The 18306-nt window shown below is 36.7% G+C and overlaps 1 long non-coding RNA gene across 2 annotated transcripts in view; it reads left to right on the top strand.

Moving 5' to 3' along the window:
• The window catches only part of LOC130541906 (uncharacterized), a 124688-nt gene that overhangs the window by 66376 nt on the left and 40006 nt on the right, over nt 1-18306 (top strand). For both annotated transcript variants that reach the window (XR_008955999.1, XR_008955998.1), the window contains exon 2: nt 10564-10720. This is a non-coding gene — a long non-coding RNA (uncharacterized LOC130541906). The remainder of the gene's footprint in view (nt 1-10563; nt 10721-18306) is intronic.

Genomic DNA, 18306 nt, shown 5'->3' on the forward strand with positions numbered 1-18306 from the left:
AATATTCCATTGTATATATGGACCACATCTTCTTTATCCAGTCATCTGTTGAAGGGCATCTTGGCTCCTTCCACAATTTAGCTATTGTGGACAGAGCTGCTATGAACATTGGGGTGCATATGGCCCTGCTCTTCACTACGTCTGTACCTTTGGGGTAAATACCCGGTAGTGCATTTGCTGGATCATAGGGTAGCTCTATTTTTAACTTTTTAAGGGACCTCCACACTATTTTCCAAAGTGGCTGTACCAACTTGCATTCCCACCAACAGCGTAAGAGGGATCCCATTTCTCCACATCCTCTCCAACATTTGTTGTTTCCTGCCTTTCCATTTTTGCCATTCTAACTGGTGTTAAGGTGGTATATCTCAAGGTGGTTTTGATTTGAATTTCCCTGATGGCTAATGATTTTGAACATTTTTTCATGTGTCAGCCATTGGAAAACTGTCTCTTCATAACTCCTGCCCATTTTTTGATTTGATTATTTGTTTCATGTGTATTGAGTTTGAGAAGTTCTTTGTAGATCTTGGATACTAGTCTTTTATCTGTAGTGTCATTTGCAAACATCTCCAATTCAGTGGGCTGCCTTTTAGTTTTTTTGACTATTTCCTTGGCTGTGCAGAAACTTTTTATCTTGATGAAGTCCCATAAGTTCATTTTTTCTTTTGTTTCTCTTGCCTTTGGAGATGTGTCGTGAAAAACGTTGCTGTGGCCGATGTCAAAGAGGTTGCACCCTATGTTCTCCTCTAGGATTTTGATGGATTCCTGTCTCACATTGAGGTCTTTCATCCATTTGGAGTTAATCTTTGTGTATGGTGTGAGAGAATGGTCAAGTTTCATTCTTTTGCATATAGCTGTCCAATTTTCCCAGCACCATTTATTGAAGAGACTGTCTTGTTTCCCCTGGATGTTTTTTCCTGCTTTGTCAAAGATTAGTTGCCCAAAGAGCCGAGGGTCCATTTCTGGGTTCTCTATTCTGTTCCATTGGGCTATGTGTCTGTTTTTGTGCCAGTACCATGCTGTCTTTGTGATCACAGCTTTGTAGTATGGCTTGAAATCTGGCAGCGTGATGCCCCCAGCTTTGTTTTTCCTTTTCAACAATTCCTTGGCAATTTGGGGGTTTCCTTGATTCCACACAAATTTAAGGGCTGTTCCAGTTCCTTGAAAAATGTCATCGGTATTTTGATCAGGATGGCAGTGAAAGTGTAGATAGCTTTGGGTAGCATCAACATTTTAACTATGTTAATTCTTCCGATCAATGAGCATGGAATATTTTTCCATCTTTTTCTGTCTTCTTCAGTGTCTTTCAAGAGTGATTTGTAGTTTCTAGAATATAGATCCTTTACGTCTCTCGTTAATTCTGAGATAACATATGATTTTTGGTGCTATTGTAAATCGGATGGATTCCCTAATTTCTCTTTCTTCAGTCTCATTGTTTGTGTATAGAAATGCAACTGATTTCTGAGCATTGATTTTATATCCTGTGACATTACTGAATTGCTCTATAAGTTCTAGTAACTTCGGGGTGGAGTCTTTTGGGCTTTCCATATACAGTATCATGTCATCTGCGAAGAGAGAGTTTGACTTCTTCTTTGCTGATTTGAATACCTTTTATCCCTTTTCGTTGTCTGATTGCTGTTGCAAGGACTTCTAGTACTATGTTGAATAATAATGGCGAGAGTGGGCATCCTTTTCTTGTTCCTGATCTTAAAGGAAAGACTTTTAGCTTTTCCCCATTGAGAATGATATTCGCTGTAGGCTTTTCATAGACGGTTTTTACGAAGTAGAGGATGTACCCTCTAACCCTACACTCTGAAGGGTTTTAATAAGGAAAGGATGCTGTATTTTGTCAAATGCTTTTTCTGCATCAATTAAGAGGATCACATAGTTCTTGACTCTTTTCTTGTTGATATGATGTATCACACTGATCGATACACAAATGTTCAACCACCCTTGCATCCCAGGGATGAATCCCACTTGGTCATGATGGATAATCATTTTAATGTACTGTTGGATCCTATTAGCTAGGATCTTGTTGAGAATTTTGGTGTCCATATTCAATCAGGGATATCAGTCTGTAATTCTCCTTTTTGTTGGGGTCTTTGCCTGGTTTGGAGATCAAGGAAATAATGGCCTCATAGAATGAGTTTGGTAATTTTCCTTCTGTTTCTATTTTTTTTGAAACAGCTTCAGGAGAATAGGTATTATTTCTTCTTTGAATGTTTGGTAGAATTCCCCAGGGAATCTGTCAGGCCCTGGACTCTTGTTTTTGGGAAGGTTTTTGATCACTGCTTCAATCTCTTCATAATTAATCAGTCTGTTTAATCAATTTCTTCCTGTTTCAGTCTTGGTAGTTTATAGGTTTCCAGGAAGGCATCCCTTTCTTCCAGGTTGTTTAATTTATTGGCATAAAGTTGTTGATAAAAGTTTCTAATGATCCTTCCTATTTCATTGATGTTGGTTGTGATCTCTCCCCTTTCATTCATAATTTTATTTGGATCCTTTCTCTATTCTTTTGAATAAGTCTGGCCAGTGGCTTATCGATCTTATTTATTCTTTCAAAGAACCAGCTTCTAGTTTTGGTGATCTGCTCTACTGTGCTCCTGGTTTCTAATTCATTGATCTGTAATCTTGATCAACTGCCTTCTCGTGCATGGGTTAGGTCTGTTCTTCTGTTCCAGCTTCAGCTACTTGAGGTGAGAATATAAAAACTGCGATTTAGATTTTTCTGTTCTTTTGATTGAGGCTTGGATGGCTATGTATTTTCCCCTTAGGACTGCCTTTGCAGTGTCCCATAGGTTTTGGACCGATGTGTTCTCATTTTCATTGGTCTCCAAAAATTGCTTAATCTCCTTCTTAATTACCTGGTTTACCCAATCATTCTTGAGCAGGATGGTTCTTAGTTTCCAAGTGTTTGAGTTTCTTCCAAATTTTTCCTTGTGATTGAGTTCCAGTTTCAAAGCATTGTGGTCTGAGAATATGCAGGGAATAATCACAGTCTTTTGGTATAGGTTGAGACCTGTTTTGTGACCCAGTATATGGTCTATTCTGGAGAAAGTTCCATGTGCATTTGAAAAGAATGAGTATTCTGTTGTCCTGCGGTGCAGTGTTCTGTATATATCTATGAGGTCCGTCTGGTCAAATATGTCATTCGAAGTTTGCGTTTCTTTGTTGATTTTCTGCTTAGGTGATCTGTCTATTGCTGAGAGCAGAGTGTTGAGGTCCCCTACTATTAACGTATTATTATCTATATGTCTCTTTATTCTGGTTAAAAGTTGGCTTGTGTATCTAGCTGCTCCCCTGTTGGGGGCATAGGTATTTATAATTATCATATCCACTTGTTGGATACATCCTTTAAGAGTAATATAGTATCCTTCTGTGTCTGTACAGTCTTTAGTTAAGAATCTAATCTGTCTGATACGAGAATTGCTACCGCAGCTTTCTTTTGAGGTCCATTGGCATGAAAAATGGTTTTCCATCTCTTCACATTCAGTCTGGATGTATCTTTAGGTTCAAAATGAGTCTCTTGTAGACAGCACATGGATGGGTCATGTCTTTTTATCCAATCTGCAACCCTGTGGTGTTTTATGGGAGCATTTAGGTCATTCACATTGAGAGTGATTATTGAGAGATAGGATTTTAATGATGTCGTGTTGCCTGTGAAGTCTTTGTTTCCACAGATTGTAAATTTCTGTTTTGTATCACTCATGGGGCCTTTTTACTTTTATAGAACCCCCCCTTAATATCTCTCGTAGGGCCAGCTTGGTGGTCATATATTTGTTTCTGCCGGTCTTGGAAGGTCCTTATCTCTACATCAATTCTGAACGACAGCATTGCTGGATAAAGGATCCTTGGCTGCATGTTATTCTCAGTTAGAGCTTTGAAAATACACTCCCAACCCTTCCTGGCCTGCCAGGTCTCTGTAGACAGGTCTGACGTTATTCTGATATTCTTCCCTCTGTATGTAAGGATTTTCTTCCCCCCCGGCCACTTTCAAGACTGTATCCTTGGATCTAGTATTTGCAAATTGCACTGTGATGTGATGTGGTGTACGTCTGTTCTCATTGATCTTGGGAAGGATCCTCTCTGCCTCTTGGACACAAATGCTTGTTTCCTTTGCCAGATTAGGGAAGTTCTCAGCTACAGTTTATTCAAATATCTCTTCTAGACTTCTCTCTCCATCCCCTCGGGGATGCCGATGATTCTGACATTGGAACGTTTCGTTGAGTCAGTAATCTCCCGTAATCTACATTCTTGAGATTGGATTTTTTTGAGCCAAGTTTCCATTTTTACTTTCTCTTCTACCATCCCATCTTCCAAATCACTAATTCTTTCTTCTGCCTCATTTACCCTGGCTGTCAGAGTGTCTAGTTTAGACTGCATTTAATTCATAGCATTTTTAATTTCTGCCAGATTCGCCCTCATTTCCACCCTTATTCTATTTTTCTTGTTAATATTCTCATTAATAGTTTTTTCAAGTCTACACATCATCTTGACCATTGTTACTCTGAACTCCATTTCTGACAATTTGGTTATATCCATATCCATCAGTTCTGTGGCAGAGGCCACAGTCTCTGTGTCCTTTGTTTGCTGAGGGTTCCTCCTCGTCATTCTGATGAGGAGAGGTTGCGGGGATGCACAGAGCCCCAATTATTGACCAGGACCCAGGCAGTGTGCACTTGTTTTATAGGGACCTTAGGGAGGTGGGCTTCTTGATTTTTTTCAGCCTGTCTTCTAGGGGAGGGGCCTGCTGCGCTGCTACTCAGGCAACCCTGTTTGGGTAGAGTTGTCTGGTCACCTGCGAGGGGAGATGAGAATGGGCACAATGTGAACTGGTATTTCTGGGCTTTTGTTCTCTGGCGTCTTTCCCTGGCGGTTTTCTGTGCCTCTTCTGAGAGAGCAGCAGTGGCCGTATCCTAGCCTCTGTCTCAGAACAGAGAAATCACAGTCCACTCTCCACTGAGCTCTCCTGGCCAGTTTAACTCTGTTTCCGTCAGTGCTGCTAAATACCCCGCAGCGTCCCGGGATGTGTGCCCCACAGCCACTCTCCCAGCCCTTGCTTCCAGGGCCAGCACGTCTCTGTCCTTTGTGCTTCCATCACCGCCAGCGCGTGCTCCGGAGCTCTGGTTTTCAGTCTGGTCACACCCGCGTTCCCAGGCTCACAGTCTCAGTCTGCTTTCTCGCGGGTGCCAGTCTGCGAGTCCAGCCCACTCCCCAGTGCAGGTGGCTACTGCTTCCCGGCGCCCGAGCATGTCGGCTCCCTCCCCCTTCCATTTATCTTCTGATATCTGTGCATGGATTCATGGCTCCCTGCTTCGTATCTCAATACTCAGCGCTGAAGATGTTCATTTGTAGAGATCCACATGTATCTTCCTTTGTCTCAGGCTGATTCCGTGGGTTTCAGGGTGGTCTGGTAGATATCTAGCTTGATTCAGGGGACCAGCTGAAAAAAGGGTCCCCTGCTCCTCCTCCATCTTCCCCCCCCCTCTGTATTTGGTATTTTAAAATAATAAATACCTTTTCAAAAAATACTTTTTCTTTTTTCGATTTTCATTTTCTCAAAGGAAATTCTGCTCTTTGGAATCAGATTAACTGATTCAATTTTTGTTAAATCCTTATTTCTTTTGGGTACATCTGTGTTTTAAGAAATATATATTAAAATTGAAAATATATTTACTAAATTATCTTTCCCAAATTAAATACTTGCTGTGTTCTATGTTCTCATTAAATGTTTTGCTTATTTCTTTTAGGGGTCTTGGTTATTTTGAATAGTTGTATCTAGAATACACAGACTTGTCCAACTTGTCTGTCTAGACAAGTCCAGATAGTTATATATTTTACAGTTGTGGTCACTGTGCCATATATTTGTCTCCCTGTCTTCTTCAAAACTGCTGGCTAGATCTTGGCTATAGCATAAGATTTATAGTCTTTGAGCTGCCACTGCTTCTGAGCTGCTGACACCCATTAATCAGTCTGACTTACTGACCCTGGTGCTATCTGGAACTCTGTGCTTATATTAGATAGGTTGTAGCTGGAGTCCATCCATTATATTTCCAGGTTCTAACTTCTCTGTACGATCCCAGCTTAATCATGCTGGCAAATATCACATAGATGTTATATCACTTAAAGAAACCTCTCACTTATCTCTAAGGGGTTCTATAAGAGAAAATTCCAAATGGGTTTGTATTACACACCCAATAATTCAGAGGTAAATCTGTAAAAGCATCACATGTCATTTACAGTCTGTAAGCACTGCAGAACTGTATATTTTCAATAAAGACAAGCCCTCTGATGGTCTTCTTAAATCATGGAAAGCTGAAACAATGAACACCCCAGTTCAGTGTATCTTTGTCTTGGATAAAAAAAGTCAGATTTGCCTGGTTGCAATTCACCTCATTCACCTATGGTGCATTGATTCTGACATCTAATTAAATTGATCAGCCACATTGACCACTAAGGCAATTGTTTGCCAAGCATCGCTGGCAAAATAAATTTAGCTTATACTTGTGATGTACTCTATTGTTTCTATCCAGAAGTGAGAACAAATAAGAAACAGGAAATTGAACATAATTTGAATTAGGGAACTGAACACAATTCTATATCATAATTTGTACATGTATAATGACCACTCTGTGTTCTCTTGTTTCTTACTTTGTGAGTTTCCATAATATTAATTTCAGGAGGCTTGACATTTTCACAGTTAATTCAATTTTGCCAGTGTTTTCTTTCAACAAAACTTGCTATTCAATTTGTCTTTTAGAAAACAAACTAGAAGTATCTTTCAACTTTCAACATATAATGCTTTTGTTAAAATCAGTCTTTATTAAAGCAGATATCATTTAAAAATTCTTTTGAAGACTTTTAATTAGTTTAAATGTATTTTTAGATTGAATATTTCATAACAACACATCAGTAGTTTCTCTCATATTCTGATAACATATGTAAAAAATGTCCTTCAAAACAATAATGAAACAAGAAAAAGCTGTCAGTAGAACTATGGATGACTCTTTGGTTTCAAGTTTAATATAGAAATGAGGTCCAGTGGTGAAATCCAAATAATTAGTAAAATTAAAAGTTTTTTTTCTCAAGAAATTATTTGTATCATTAGTAAAACTGTAAGTTTATTCATAGGCGTTTTTATTCCGTCCTTGTGGGAATTAAGAAAACGTGCTGGGGGTGGGCATGTTCTATATATACTTTTTTTTTTTTTCTAACAACATAAGATCAGAGTAGCCAAGATATGCTTTTGCATAAAAAAGTATATGCAATTATCACAAAAAATAGTCATTCCCGTTAATCAAAATTATCTTTATGTGGCAGGACAATATTTATGCATCTCTTCTATAGTCTTTATTCCCTTTTTCCTTCAATAGGATGGGGTCTTTGTTAAAAGAGAGTGAGGCGGCCAGCCAAGGCTTAGTGGTATAGCATATATAATTTCCAGGACAAATCTCATGGGTGAGAAAGTGTCAATTAATTTCTTCTATAGCTGAATTAATTTTTGAGAATCTTGTTTCATTAGGTGGTAGAAATCTGTATTCATTAATTAAGAGTTTCCTCTGACACTTTAGGTATCCTCTTTCTCCAGGGTCAAACCCAAATCCTTGGAAGCACTCTTTATGCCAAGTCTGGGAAGTAGAAGGACCGCTTGTCCTTGGTCATGGTCATCTCTGTACATTGTTATCTGCAGAGATATACATATTCTCATTTAGACTCCCCAGCTACCAGTTTTCCACTGAACCCTCTCTTCTTTGCCCATTCTCTCCTTCAGCTGCTTCTTCATCCCTCTTTGGTAAGCAAAAATATTTGGCTTTTTATCCAGCCTTCTAGAGGCTGTAGGCCACCAGGTACAGCTCTCCATGAACCTTTGGTCAGAGAGCTTTGACCTACCATACAGACATCTTACTTTGTTTCTGGCTCATATGGGGTCCCAGAGGGGCTCTCTTTCTCTGGACTCTACTGAAGATTAGGGGACCCCTCTGGTCTCATATTTACCAAATACACCTGGAGTTTCTAATACACTACTAGGAGGTATCTGGTACATTTCATGGTAAGCGAGGGGAAGATGGACGGGGTAGGAAGGAACTGGGTGAGAGAATGGCAGAGAGCGGTGGCAGCGTCCCATGGGACATGGCCACTCATGCTCATTCATGATGGACTTTCTATGGGCAAACTGTCTTCTTGAGGGGAAAAGTAGAATCATGTTTTGTATCATCTTCTGGACTCAAAAGATTTTTTGTTGTTGTTTTTTTGTGATTGGTCTTAAGTTTTTTTTTCCTCTTAAAGATTTATACCCTTCCCAAACCAGCCAGTGGAAGTGAAGAAACTGGGTATACATATATGTATACAAACACACATACATATATAAATATGTAAATACACTGAACTCTTCTTTCCAAATTAGGTTATTTTTAAAGTAGCTGATTCTGAAAAATAGGTCAAAATTTATAAAATTCAAATAAAATTCTCTATATTATGGATTATTTCTATAGACTCATCACCCTTGACTTCTTCAAGCCTTCCTGTCCACCCTTATTCTAGTTTCAAACTCACACACATATATACATAGGTTCTAGTTACCCTGATTACTTCATGTTTGTTATCTCTTGTATCAAAGATTTTTGTCTAGAACATTCTTCCTTTATACCCATAATCAATGCTTCACATGGGCCAGTTCTGTTCATCCTTTAGATCTTCATTTTGGGTAACAGGCTCAGTAAAAGTCTTCCTTTTCCTTAAGTTTAAGCTAAGAAACTTAGTTTGTGTGTGTGTCCATAGGCAGTAGCATTTTGTACTTTATTATCATAACATTGCCTGTAACAATCCAGGCTTTCCAGAAGGCTAAGCTCTGAGGGCAGGCTTCATGTCTGTTTTGTTCTCTGTTCTCATCTTGTGCCTAGCACAGTGCTTAATATATAATTTTTGAAAAATACATATTGAATATAGCTGAGCCAATGCAAAAATCAGAATCAAAGACTCTAAGCAAGTCCTATGTTATACAGTATAGGTGCACTAATGACATCAGGGAACTGGCCCCAGAGAATGGAATTATACAGGTCTTAGATATGAAGGACAACTTTTGTTTTGTTGTTTACTGAATAAGGATATAGTCCACTAAAGGTTGTAGAGGTGGCTTAAATGCCTATTAACTAGGCCATATAGATGATGACTTTACAGACAAATAGATATTTGGCACCAAGAATATCATGTTGTATTATTCGGTTTAAGATATTATATGTAAGTAGTTCAGCATAACATAAAACAGTATTAAGAGGATGAAAGTACTTAATAATTTTGTAATTACAAAAGAGGCAGTGAAAGCAGCATGAAAAAATAATTTTACTACAGTAGATAAAATATTTTACTAACAACACAATATGACCAAGAGAAACATTGTCCAAAAGATGAGAAAGGAAATTGCCCACAATGAATAATACTTCATGTAAGATGAAAGAATGAAACTAATGCTTAATTAGACCTTCATATAATTTCATCTTCATCCAGATTCTACAAATTGTTTATTATCCTGGTTTCACAGGTAAGAAGGAAAAGGTGCCAAGAATTTATTGCTAATAGAAGTGATATAACAAAAACCATGATGACTTACTGCCTTCTTACCAAGTACCAGACCTCTTGTTAAGTGGTTTACTACATTCATCATCTAATATGACATTCATGCCTTTTTCAGTTTCAGATGGTTATTGACATCTCTTGGCTTGTGGCTGCTCATTCTCATCTCTGACTCTGTCTTCACATGGCTTTCTCCTTTGTGAGTCTTCTCTTCTTCTGACTCTGACAAGGATACTTTTCATTGGGTTTAGGGCCCACTTGGGGTACCCAGAATAATCTCATTTCAAGGTCTTTAACTTAATTACATTTACAAACACTTTTTACAAATAAGGTAGTATTCACATTTCCAGGAATATGGACACAGACATATTCTTGGGGGGGGGGGGCAAATCACACATGCCATGAAATTGGTTTGTGGTTCCCATCTCATAACAGAGATCTTTAAGTAAATCCTCATAGATGGTCTCCTAAAGCATATCTTATACTCCAGTCTACCAATTATCCAATAATATAGAACAAGGTTTTAATAAAGTTATTTTATTGCCATCAAATACAGCATAAACTTCTTTATAATTTTAATTCTCCTGTCAAAAGTTTTTAATTCTTTGAAACAGTTGTTTTTAGTTTTAAGAAGAGCATAATATAAATAAAAAGCCTACGTACTATTAAATAAGTGTGAAAAATGTGGTACAGTTTGAAAAATATCAATTTTTCTTTTGCTTCTCAAGTATATTGCTTCCTTCCCAGTTACCCCAAGGGATCAGTCAGCCCAAGGAGAGATCGTGATTTATTATAGAAGGCATGCCAAATTAAAAAGTTAGATATAATTTAACTTCTCACATTCAAAATAAGATTTTGTAGCCAAACAAGACTTGCAAGCTTGTGTGAAAGAATTTCCTATACTTCTTTAGTTCTTTTTTGGCTAAGCATAATTCTGGATGATTGCAGTCATGCTCAGTATAGAAAAAGCATTTTCCACTATGTTGTCTTCCATAGAAAGAAGATATGATCAAGAAGAGTGGGAAAAGCAAATTCTTTTCTAATCCTGGAGGATGGTGAAGAGAAGATAAATAAGAAATGAGATTAAAGGAGGAAAGATGTCAGGCAAGCATGTGTCTCCATGTCCCTTCCTGAGACTCCTGCCGACATAAAGGTGAGAAAGAGGAGGGTCTGGTAAGTTGAGGGAATGCAAAGGCAGAGAAAAGTCGGCAGATTAAAGACTTGAGGATTTGCTCTTTAGGGTTTCAACATCATGTGAGTTGGGTGACATAGTTAAAAAGAGGGTCCGTTGTCCTGACAGGGAATGTCTACCTTACCTTCTAACCCTTCATCATGGATACGTGTAAACAAACACTACTTTGTTTTTATTTAAGTTCAATTAATTAACATATAGTGCATTATTAGTTTCAGAGTTAGAGTTTAGTGATTCATCGGTTGCATATAACATCCAGTGCGCATTACATCAAGTGCTGTCCTTAATGGCTATCGTTAAGGCACTACTTTAAATGCTTTATATATAAGTACCCATTTAATCTTCACAAAAATACTATGAACTTGGGGAAGACATTTTTTAAAATGAAGAAACTTGCCCTAGATCACACATTAAGTGAGGGAACAGGGATTACACCGTGTGCCATTTGGATCTAGAATTTGTACATTTAATCACTGCTGCATGACTGGAAACTAAGCTGTTACTCCAAAATGTGAACAAAAGACTCTTTTTTATTTTTATTTTATTTTAATTCCAGTATAGTTAACACAGTGTTATATTAGTTTCAGGTGTATAATGTAGTGATTCAACAATTCTATATATTATTCACCGTACATCATGATGACTGTACTCTTAATCCTCTTCACCCATTCTTCTCCCATCCACCCCCACTTCACCTCTGGTAACCATCTATTTGTTCTCTACAGCTAATAGTTTCTGGGTTTGAAAGGATATATGCACCCCTGTTTATTGCATCATTATTTACAATAGCCAAATTATGTAATCAACCCAAGTATCCATCAGTACATCAATGGATACACACACACACACACACACAGTGGAGTATTATTCAGCCACAAAAAGAATGAAATCTTGCCATCTGTAACAATGTAGATGGATCTAGAGAGTATAATGCTAAGCAAAATAAGTGAGAAAAAGACCAATACCGCATGATTTCACTCATATGTGGAATTTAAGAAACAAAATAAAGCACAAGGACTCTTTAAATTATTGGATCTAATCTCAGTATCAACCAGACTAGACATTTACATTTTTAATGCTCTTTCATGAATAGGACCTTACTGGAAGGATGACATGAATTATAAAACTGTAATAGAGAAATGAAATTCCTCTGTAAACGTGTTGTCTTCATATATAAATGTGTATATATGAATATGTATATACATATACACAAGACTCCCTTAGAGGAAAGCAGCTGTCAGCATGGGCTCCTGAGCCACGAAGGATGACTCCAACCAATACAAATTAACCCTCCAAATAAGTATTGAGGCTACCTGCTTTGTGTATGGTGTCCTGGTGGAGTTTGATGATGCAATTCATCCACTAAATATTTATTAAGCACCTGTCATAGGATGGCATATTTCAGATGTAGGGATATATAAGTAACATACATTGCAATGTGGGGAAGACACAAAATAAACACAATATAAATTATAGAGAATTTTAGAGGCGTATGAGTGTTTTTGGAAGAATATAGTAAAGGGTAAGAAGGATAGGAATTACAGGTTTGGAATTTCAGTTTCAAATAGGGTGCTCAATGTCTTAGAGTGTTGTGAGTTTATTTCATGACATTTTAGATAATCCTGGACAGTAACATATATCTGGAATTAAATAGCTATAAAGAAAGAAAGGGGATATCCAAAATCAAGTCACTAAAATACCTTATTTTCATAAAGGTTGCTATTTTGTTTTCAAGGATTAGGCAAAAGGGTTTATTTTAAATTGAAGTATAATTAACATACAGCATTATATCAATTTCAAGTGTATAATGATTCAACAATTCTATACATTACTCAGTGCTCATCACAGTAGGTACACTCTTAATCCCCTTTATCTATTTTAACCATCCCTCTACCTGCCTGCTTTCTGGCAATCACTAGTTTATCCTCTGTATTTAAGAGTGTGTTTGTCTCCTCTTTGATTTGTCCATTTGTTTTGTTTCTAAAATTCCACATATGAATGAAATCATATGATATTTGTATTTCTCTAACTTTTTTCACTTAGTATTGTACCTTGTAGTTCCATCCATGCTGTTGCAAATAACAAGATCTCATTCTTTTTTTGTGGTTGAGTAATATTTCATTGAATATGTATATCACATATTCTTTATCTATTTATGGATGGACACTTGGATTGCTTCCATACTGGCTCTTGTAAATAATGCTGCATTAAAAATTAGGGTGCATATATCTTTTTGGATTAGTGTTTTTGGAGGCAAATACCCAGTAGTGGGACTACTGGATCATATGGTTTTTAATTTTTTGAGGGACCGTTTTCCACAGAGGCTGTGCCATTTTGCATTCCCACTGATAGCACACAAGGGTTTCTTTTTCTCCCCATCCTTATCAACACTTGTTATATCTTCTGCATTTTATTTTAGCCATTCTGACAGGTGTGAGGTGGTATCTCATTGTGGTTTTGATTTTCATTTCCCTGATGATGATGTTGAGCATTTTTTCATGTGTCTCTTGGCCATCCATGTATTCTTTGGAAAAATGTCTATTTGGGTCCTCTGAAATTTTTAATTGTTTTTTTTTTTTTTTTTTTTTTTTTTTTTTGGTCTTGAGCTGTAGGACTTCTTTATTTTGAAAAATAACCCCTTATTAGATATATCATTTGCAAAAATCTTCTCCTATTCATTAGGTTGGCTTGCTTTTTTTTGTTGATGGCTTCCTTTGCTACGTGTAAGCTTTTTGTTTTCATTGTAGTCCCGTAGTTTAATTTTGCTTTTGTTTCCCTTGTCTGAAACATTCTAGGAGAATGTTTCTATGACGAATATTAAATAAATCACTGCCTATGTTTTTTCTAGGATTTTATGGTTTTAGATCTCACCTTTAGGTCCACTTTCATTCTTTTACATGTGCTGTCCAGTTTTCCTAGCATCATTTTTTGAAAAGACTTTTTCCCTATTGTATATTCTTACCTCCTTTGTCTTGAATTGATCATTTAAGTGTGGGATTATTTCTGGGCTCTCTATTCTGTTGATCAGTGTGTCTGTTTTTGTGCCAGTATCATACTGTTTTGATTACTGTAGTTTTGTAATTTATCTTGAAATCTGGGATTGTGATATCTCCAGCTTTGTTCTTTTTCGGAATTGCTTTGGCTGTTCTGGATCTTCTGTGGTTCCATACAAATTGTATCATTATTTGTTCTAGTTTTGTGAAAGATGATATTGGTACTTTGAAAAGGATGGCACTGTATCTGTAGATTGCTTTGGATAGTATGGGCATTTAAAAATATTGTTTCCATGAGCATGGGATATCTTTCCATTTGTTTGTGCCACCTTCAGTTTCTTTCATCAGTGCATTATAGTTTTCAGAGTTTTCACCTCCTTGGTCAAGTTCATTCCTACATATTTGTTTTCTTTTTGGTGCAGTCATAAGTGGGATTGCTTTCTTAATTTCTCTTTCTAGTACTTTATTACTAGTATATAGAAATACAAATGATTTTTGTGTATTGATTTTTTAACCTGTGACCTAACTGAATTTATTTATCAGTTCTAGTAGCTTTTTGATGCAGTCTTTAGGGTTTTCTATACGTAGTATCATGTCATCAGCAAATAGTGAAAGTTTTACTTTCTTACCAGTTTGGATGCCTTTTATTTCTCTTTCTTGTCTGATTGCTATAGCTAAGACTTTCAGTACTCAGTTGAATAAAAGTGGAGAGAGTGTACATCCCTGTCTTTCCTGATCTAAAGGGAAAAGCTCTCAAAAAGTTTGTTACCATTGAGTATAATGTTAGCTGTGGGTTTTTCATACATAGTCTTTATTATGTTGAGGTATGTTTCCTTTAAACATACTTTGTTGAGAATTTTTATCATGAATGGATATCATAGTTGTCAAATGATTTTTCTCCATCTACTGAGATGATCATATAATTTTTATCCTTTCTCACTGATTTTCAAATATTGACTCATCCTTGCATCCCTGGAATAAATCCCATTTGATTATGGTGAATGATTTTTTTAATGTATTGCTGGATTTGGTTTGGTAATATTTTGTTGAGGATTTTTGCATCTGTGTTCATCAGAGATAATGGTCTGTAGTTTTCTCTTTTTTTGTAATGCCTCTGTCTGGTTTTGGCATCAAGGTAATGCTGACCTTGTAGAATGAACATGAAAGCTTTCCGTCCTCTTCTAATTTTGGAGTGGTTTGAGAATAGGTATCTCTTCTTGAAATGTTTGGTAGAAATCACCTGTGAAGCCCTCTGGTCCTGATCTTTTCTTTGTTGGGAGGTTTTAAATTACTGATTCAATTTCATTGGTAGTAATTGGTCTGTTCATATTTTCTATTTTTTTCCTGATTCAGTTTTGGATGATTCATTTCTAGGAATTTATCCATTTCTTCTAAGTTGTTCAATTTCTTGGCTTATATTTTTCCTTATATTCTCTTATACTCCTTTGTATTTCTGTGGTGTTGGTTATTTCTCCTCCATTTGTCATTTTGAGTCTTATTTCTTCTTTTTTTGTTAGTGTGGCTGAAGTTTTCTTTTTTATAATATTTTTTATTATGTTAATCACCATACAGTACATCCCTGGTTTTTTTATGTAAAGTTCAATGATTCATTAGTTGCGTATAACATCCAGTGCACCATGCAATATGTGCCCTCCTTACTACCCCATCACCAGCCTATCCCATTCCCCCACCCCCCTCCCCTCTGAAGCCCTCAGTTTGTTTCTCAGAGTCCATAGTCTCTCATGTTTCATTTCCCCTTCTGATTACCCCCCTTTCTTTATCCCTTTCTTCTCCTACCGATCTTCCTAGTTCTTATGTTCCATAGATGAGAGAAACCATATAATTGTCTTTCTCTGCTTGACTTATTTCACTTAGCATTATCTCCTCCAGTGCCATCCATGATGCAACAAATGTTGAGAAATCGTTCTTTTTGATAGCTGAGTAATATTCCATTGTATATATGGACCACATCTTCTTAATCCAGTCATCTGTTGAAGGGCATCTCGGCTCCTTCCATGATTTAGCTCTTGTGGACAATGCTGCTATGAACATTGGGGTGCATATGGCCCTTCTCTTCACTACGTCTGTATCTTTGAAGTTTTCTTAATTTTGTTGATCTTTTCAAAGAACCAACTCCTGGTTTCATTAATCTGTTTTTTTTCTTTTTCTTTCTTTTTTATTCTCCATCTCATTTATTTATCACCTTCCTTTTACTGGCTTTGGGGTTTTTCTTTTCTTTCTAGGCTCTTCAGGGGTAAGTTTAGGTGGTCTGAGATTTTTCTTCTTGAGGTAGGCCTGTATTACTACAATCTTAGAACAGCTTTTGCTCCATCTCAAAGGTTTTGGGCCACTAGTTTTTAATATTCATTTGTTTCAATGTATTTTTTTAATTTCCTCTTTGATCTTGGTTGACCCATTGTTTAGTAGCATGGTATTTAGTCTCTACATATTTGTGTTCTTTGTAAATTTTTTCTTGTGATTGATTTCTAGTTGCATACTGTTGTGGTCAGAAAATATGCATGATATTATTTCAGTGTTTTTGAATATATTGAGACTTGTTCTGAGGCCTAACATGTGGTCTGTTCTGGAGAATGTTTCATGTGCACTTGAAAAGCATATGTATTCTGCTTTTTTGGATGGAATGTTCAAGTCCATCTGGCTCAATGTGTCATTCAAAACCACTGTTCCCTTGCTAACTCTCTGTCTGATCTATTCGTTGATGTAAGCAGTGGTATAGTGCACTACTTTTATTGTATTACTGTCCATTTTTTCCTTTTTTTCTGTTTATAGTTGCTTTGTGAATTTAAGCATTCCTTTGCAGGGTGCACAAATATTTATAATTGTTATATCTTGGATTGTTCCTTTTATCATTATGTAGTGTCCTTCATTGTCTTTGTTAGTCTTGATCAATTTGAGTAATGCTAGCCCAGCTTACTTTTTTTGCTTTCATTTTCATGGTAAATGGTCTGCCCCCTTTCATGTTTCATGTTCATGCGTTTTTAGGTCTGAAGTGAGTCTTTTATAAGCAGCATATAGAGGGGTCTTTTTTGTTTTGTTTTCCATTCAGTTACCCTTTTTTATTGGAGCATTTAATCCATTTACATTCAAAGTAATTTGTGATAGGTATGTGGTTTGTTTTTTTGCAATTTTGTTACTTGTTTTATGGTTGCTTTCTTGGTTCCTCTTAGTTCCTTTCTTCTCTTACTCTCTTCCCTTGTGGTTTGATGGCTTTCTTTAGTGACAATGATTGGATTTTTTTGCTCTTTATTTTTTGTGTATCACAGGTTTTTGATTGTGACTACTTATATAGTCTTATATAAGGCTTATATATAACATCTTAGGCATATAGCAGTCTATATTAAGTTGATGGTGGCTTAAGTTTGAACCCATTCTAAAAGCACTAAATTTTTATTCCCCTGCCCCCACATTTTTTTTTTTTGGTATATGAGTCATACTTTACATCCTTTTATTTTGTGAATCCCTTGACTTTTTTTTTTTTTAGATACTAAAATCGTACTTTAAATTTGTACTGGTTTTATAAGTGTTTAATCTACTTCTTTTAGTATGTTTGTATTCATCTGCAGTATTTTTTCCCTTTGTAATTTTCCTCTTGATTATGACCTTTATTTGCACTGAAGAAATTAACATTTCTTGAAAGGCTTGTTTAGTGATGATGAACTCCTTTAACTTTTGTTTGGGAAACTCTTATGTCTCCATCCCTTCTGAATGGTAGCCTCCCTAGGAAGAACATTCTTTGTTGCAGCACTTTGAGTATATCAATCATGTCACTCTACTCTGGCCTGCAAAGTTTCTGCTGAAAAATCAAGTGATTGATAGAATCATGGAGCTTCCCTTACACATAATTGTTTTCTCTATCACTGTGTAAGTCTTGGTGTGGACCTGCTATAATTAATTTTGTTGTGGGCTCTCTGTGCTTCCTGGATCTGGATGTCTGTTTCCTCCTTTAGAAAAGTTTTCAGCTATTATTTCTTCAAATAATTTTCTGCCCCCTATTCTCTTTCTTCTTGTGGGATCCCAATAATGTGAATGTTGTTCTGCTTGGTAATGTCGTTGAGTTCCCTTAACCTAGTCTCATTTTTTTCTTTTTGTTCAGTTTGATTGCTTGCTATACTCTCCCCGCTTGCTGACCCATTCTTCTGCATCCTCTTATCTGCCATTGATTCCTTTTAGTATATTTTTAATTTGAATTATTGAGTTCTTCAACCTCGGTAGGTTCTTTTTTTATTTTCCATCTCTTTGTTGAAGGTCTCATTGAGATCCTCCACTGTTTTCTCAAGTCCAGGGAGTATCTTTATCAGGCATATTGCTTATCTCTGTTTCATTTAGCTCTTTTGCTTGATTTTGTCCTGTTATTTCATTTAGGGGAGACAGATTTCATTTTGCATAACTGTGTGTGTGCCTGTGTGTTAGGAGAATCAGGCACTTCAGGGTATGTCCTGTGTTAGTTGTGTGTGTCCTAGTTGTGGCTGAACCTCATTTGCCTTCAGTCTAGTAGGCTGCCATGGGCTAGTAGGTGGGTGATGTCAGCAGTCA

This window comes from Ursus arctos, unplaced genomic scaffold (genome assembly GCF_023065955.2).
Source record: "Ursus arctos isolate Adak ecotype North America unplaced genomic scaffold, UrsArc2.0 scaffold_27, whole genome shotgun sequence".
Taxonomy (NCBI): domain Eukaryota; kingdom Metazoa; phylum Chordata; class Mammalia; order Carnivora; family Ursidae; genus Ursus; species Ursus arctos.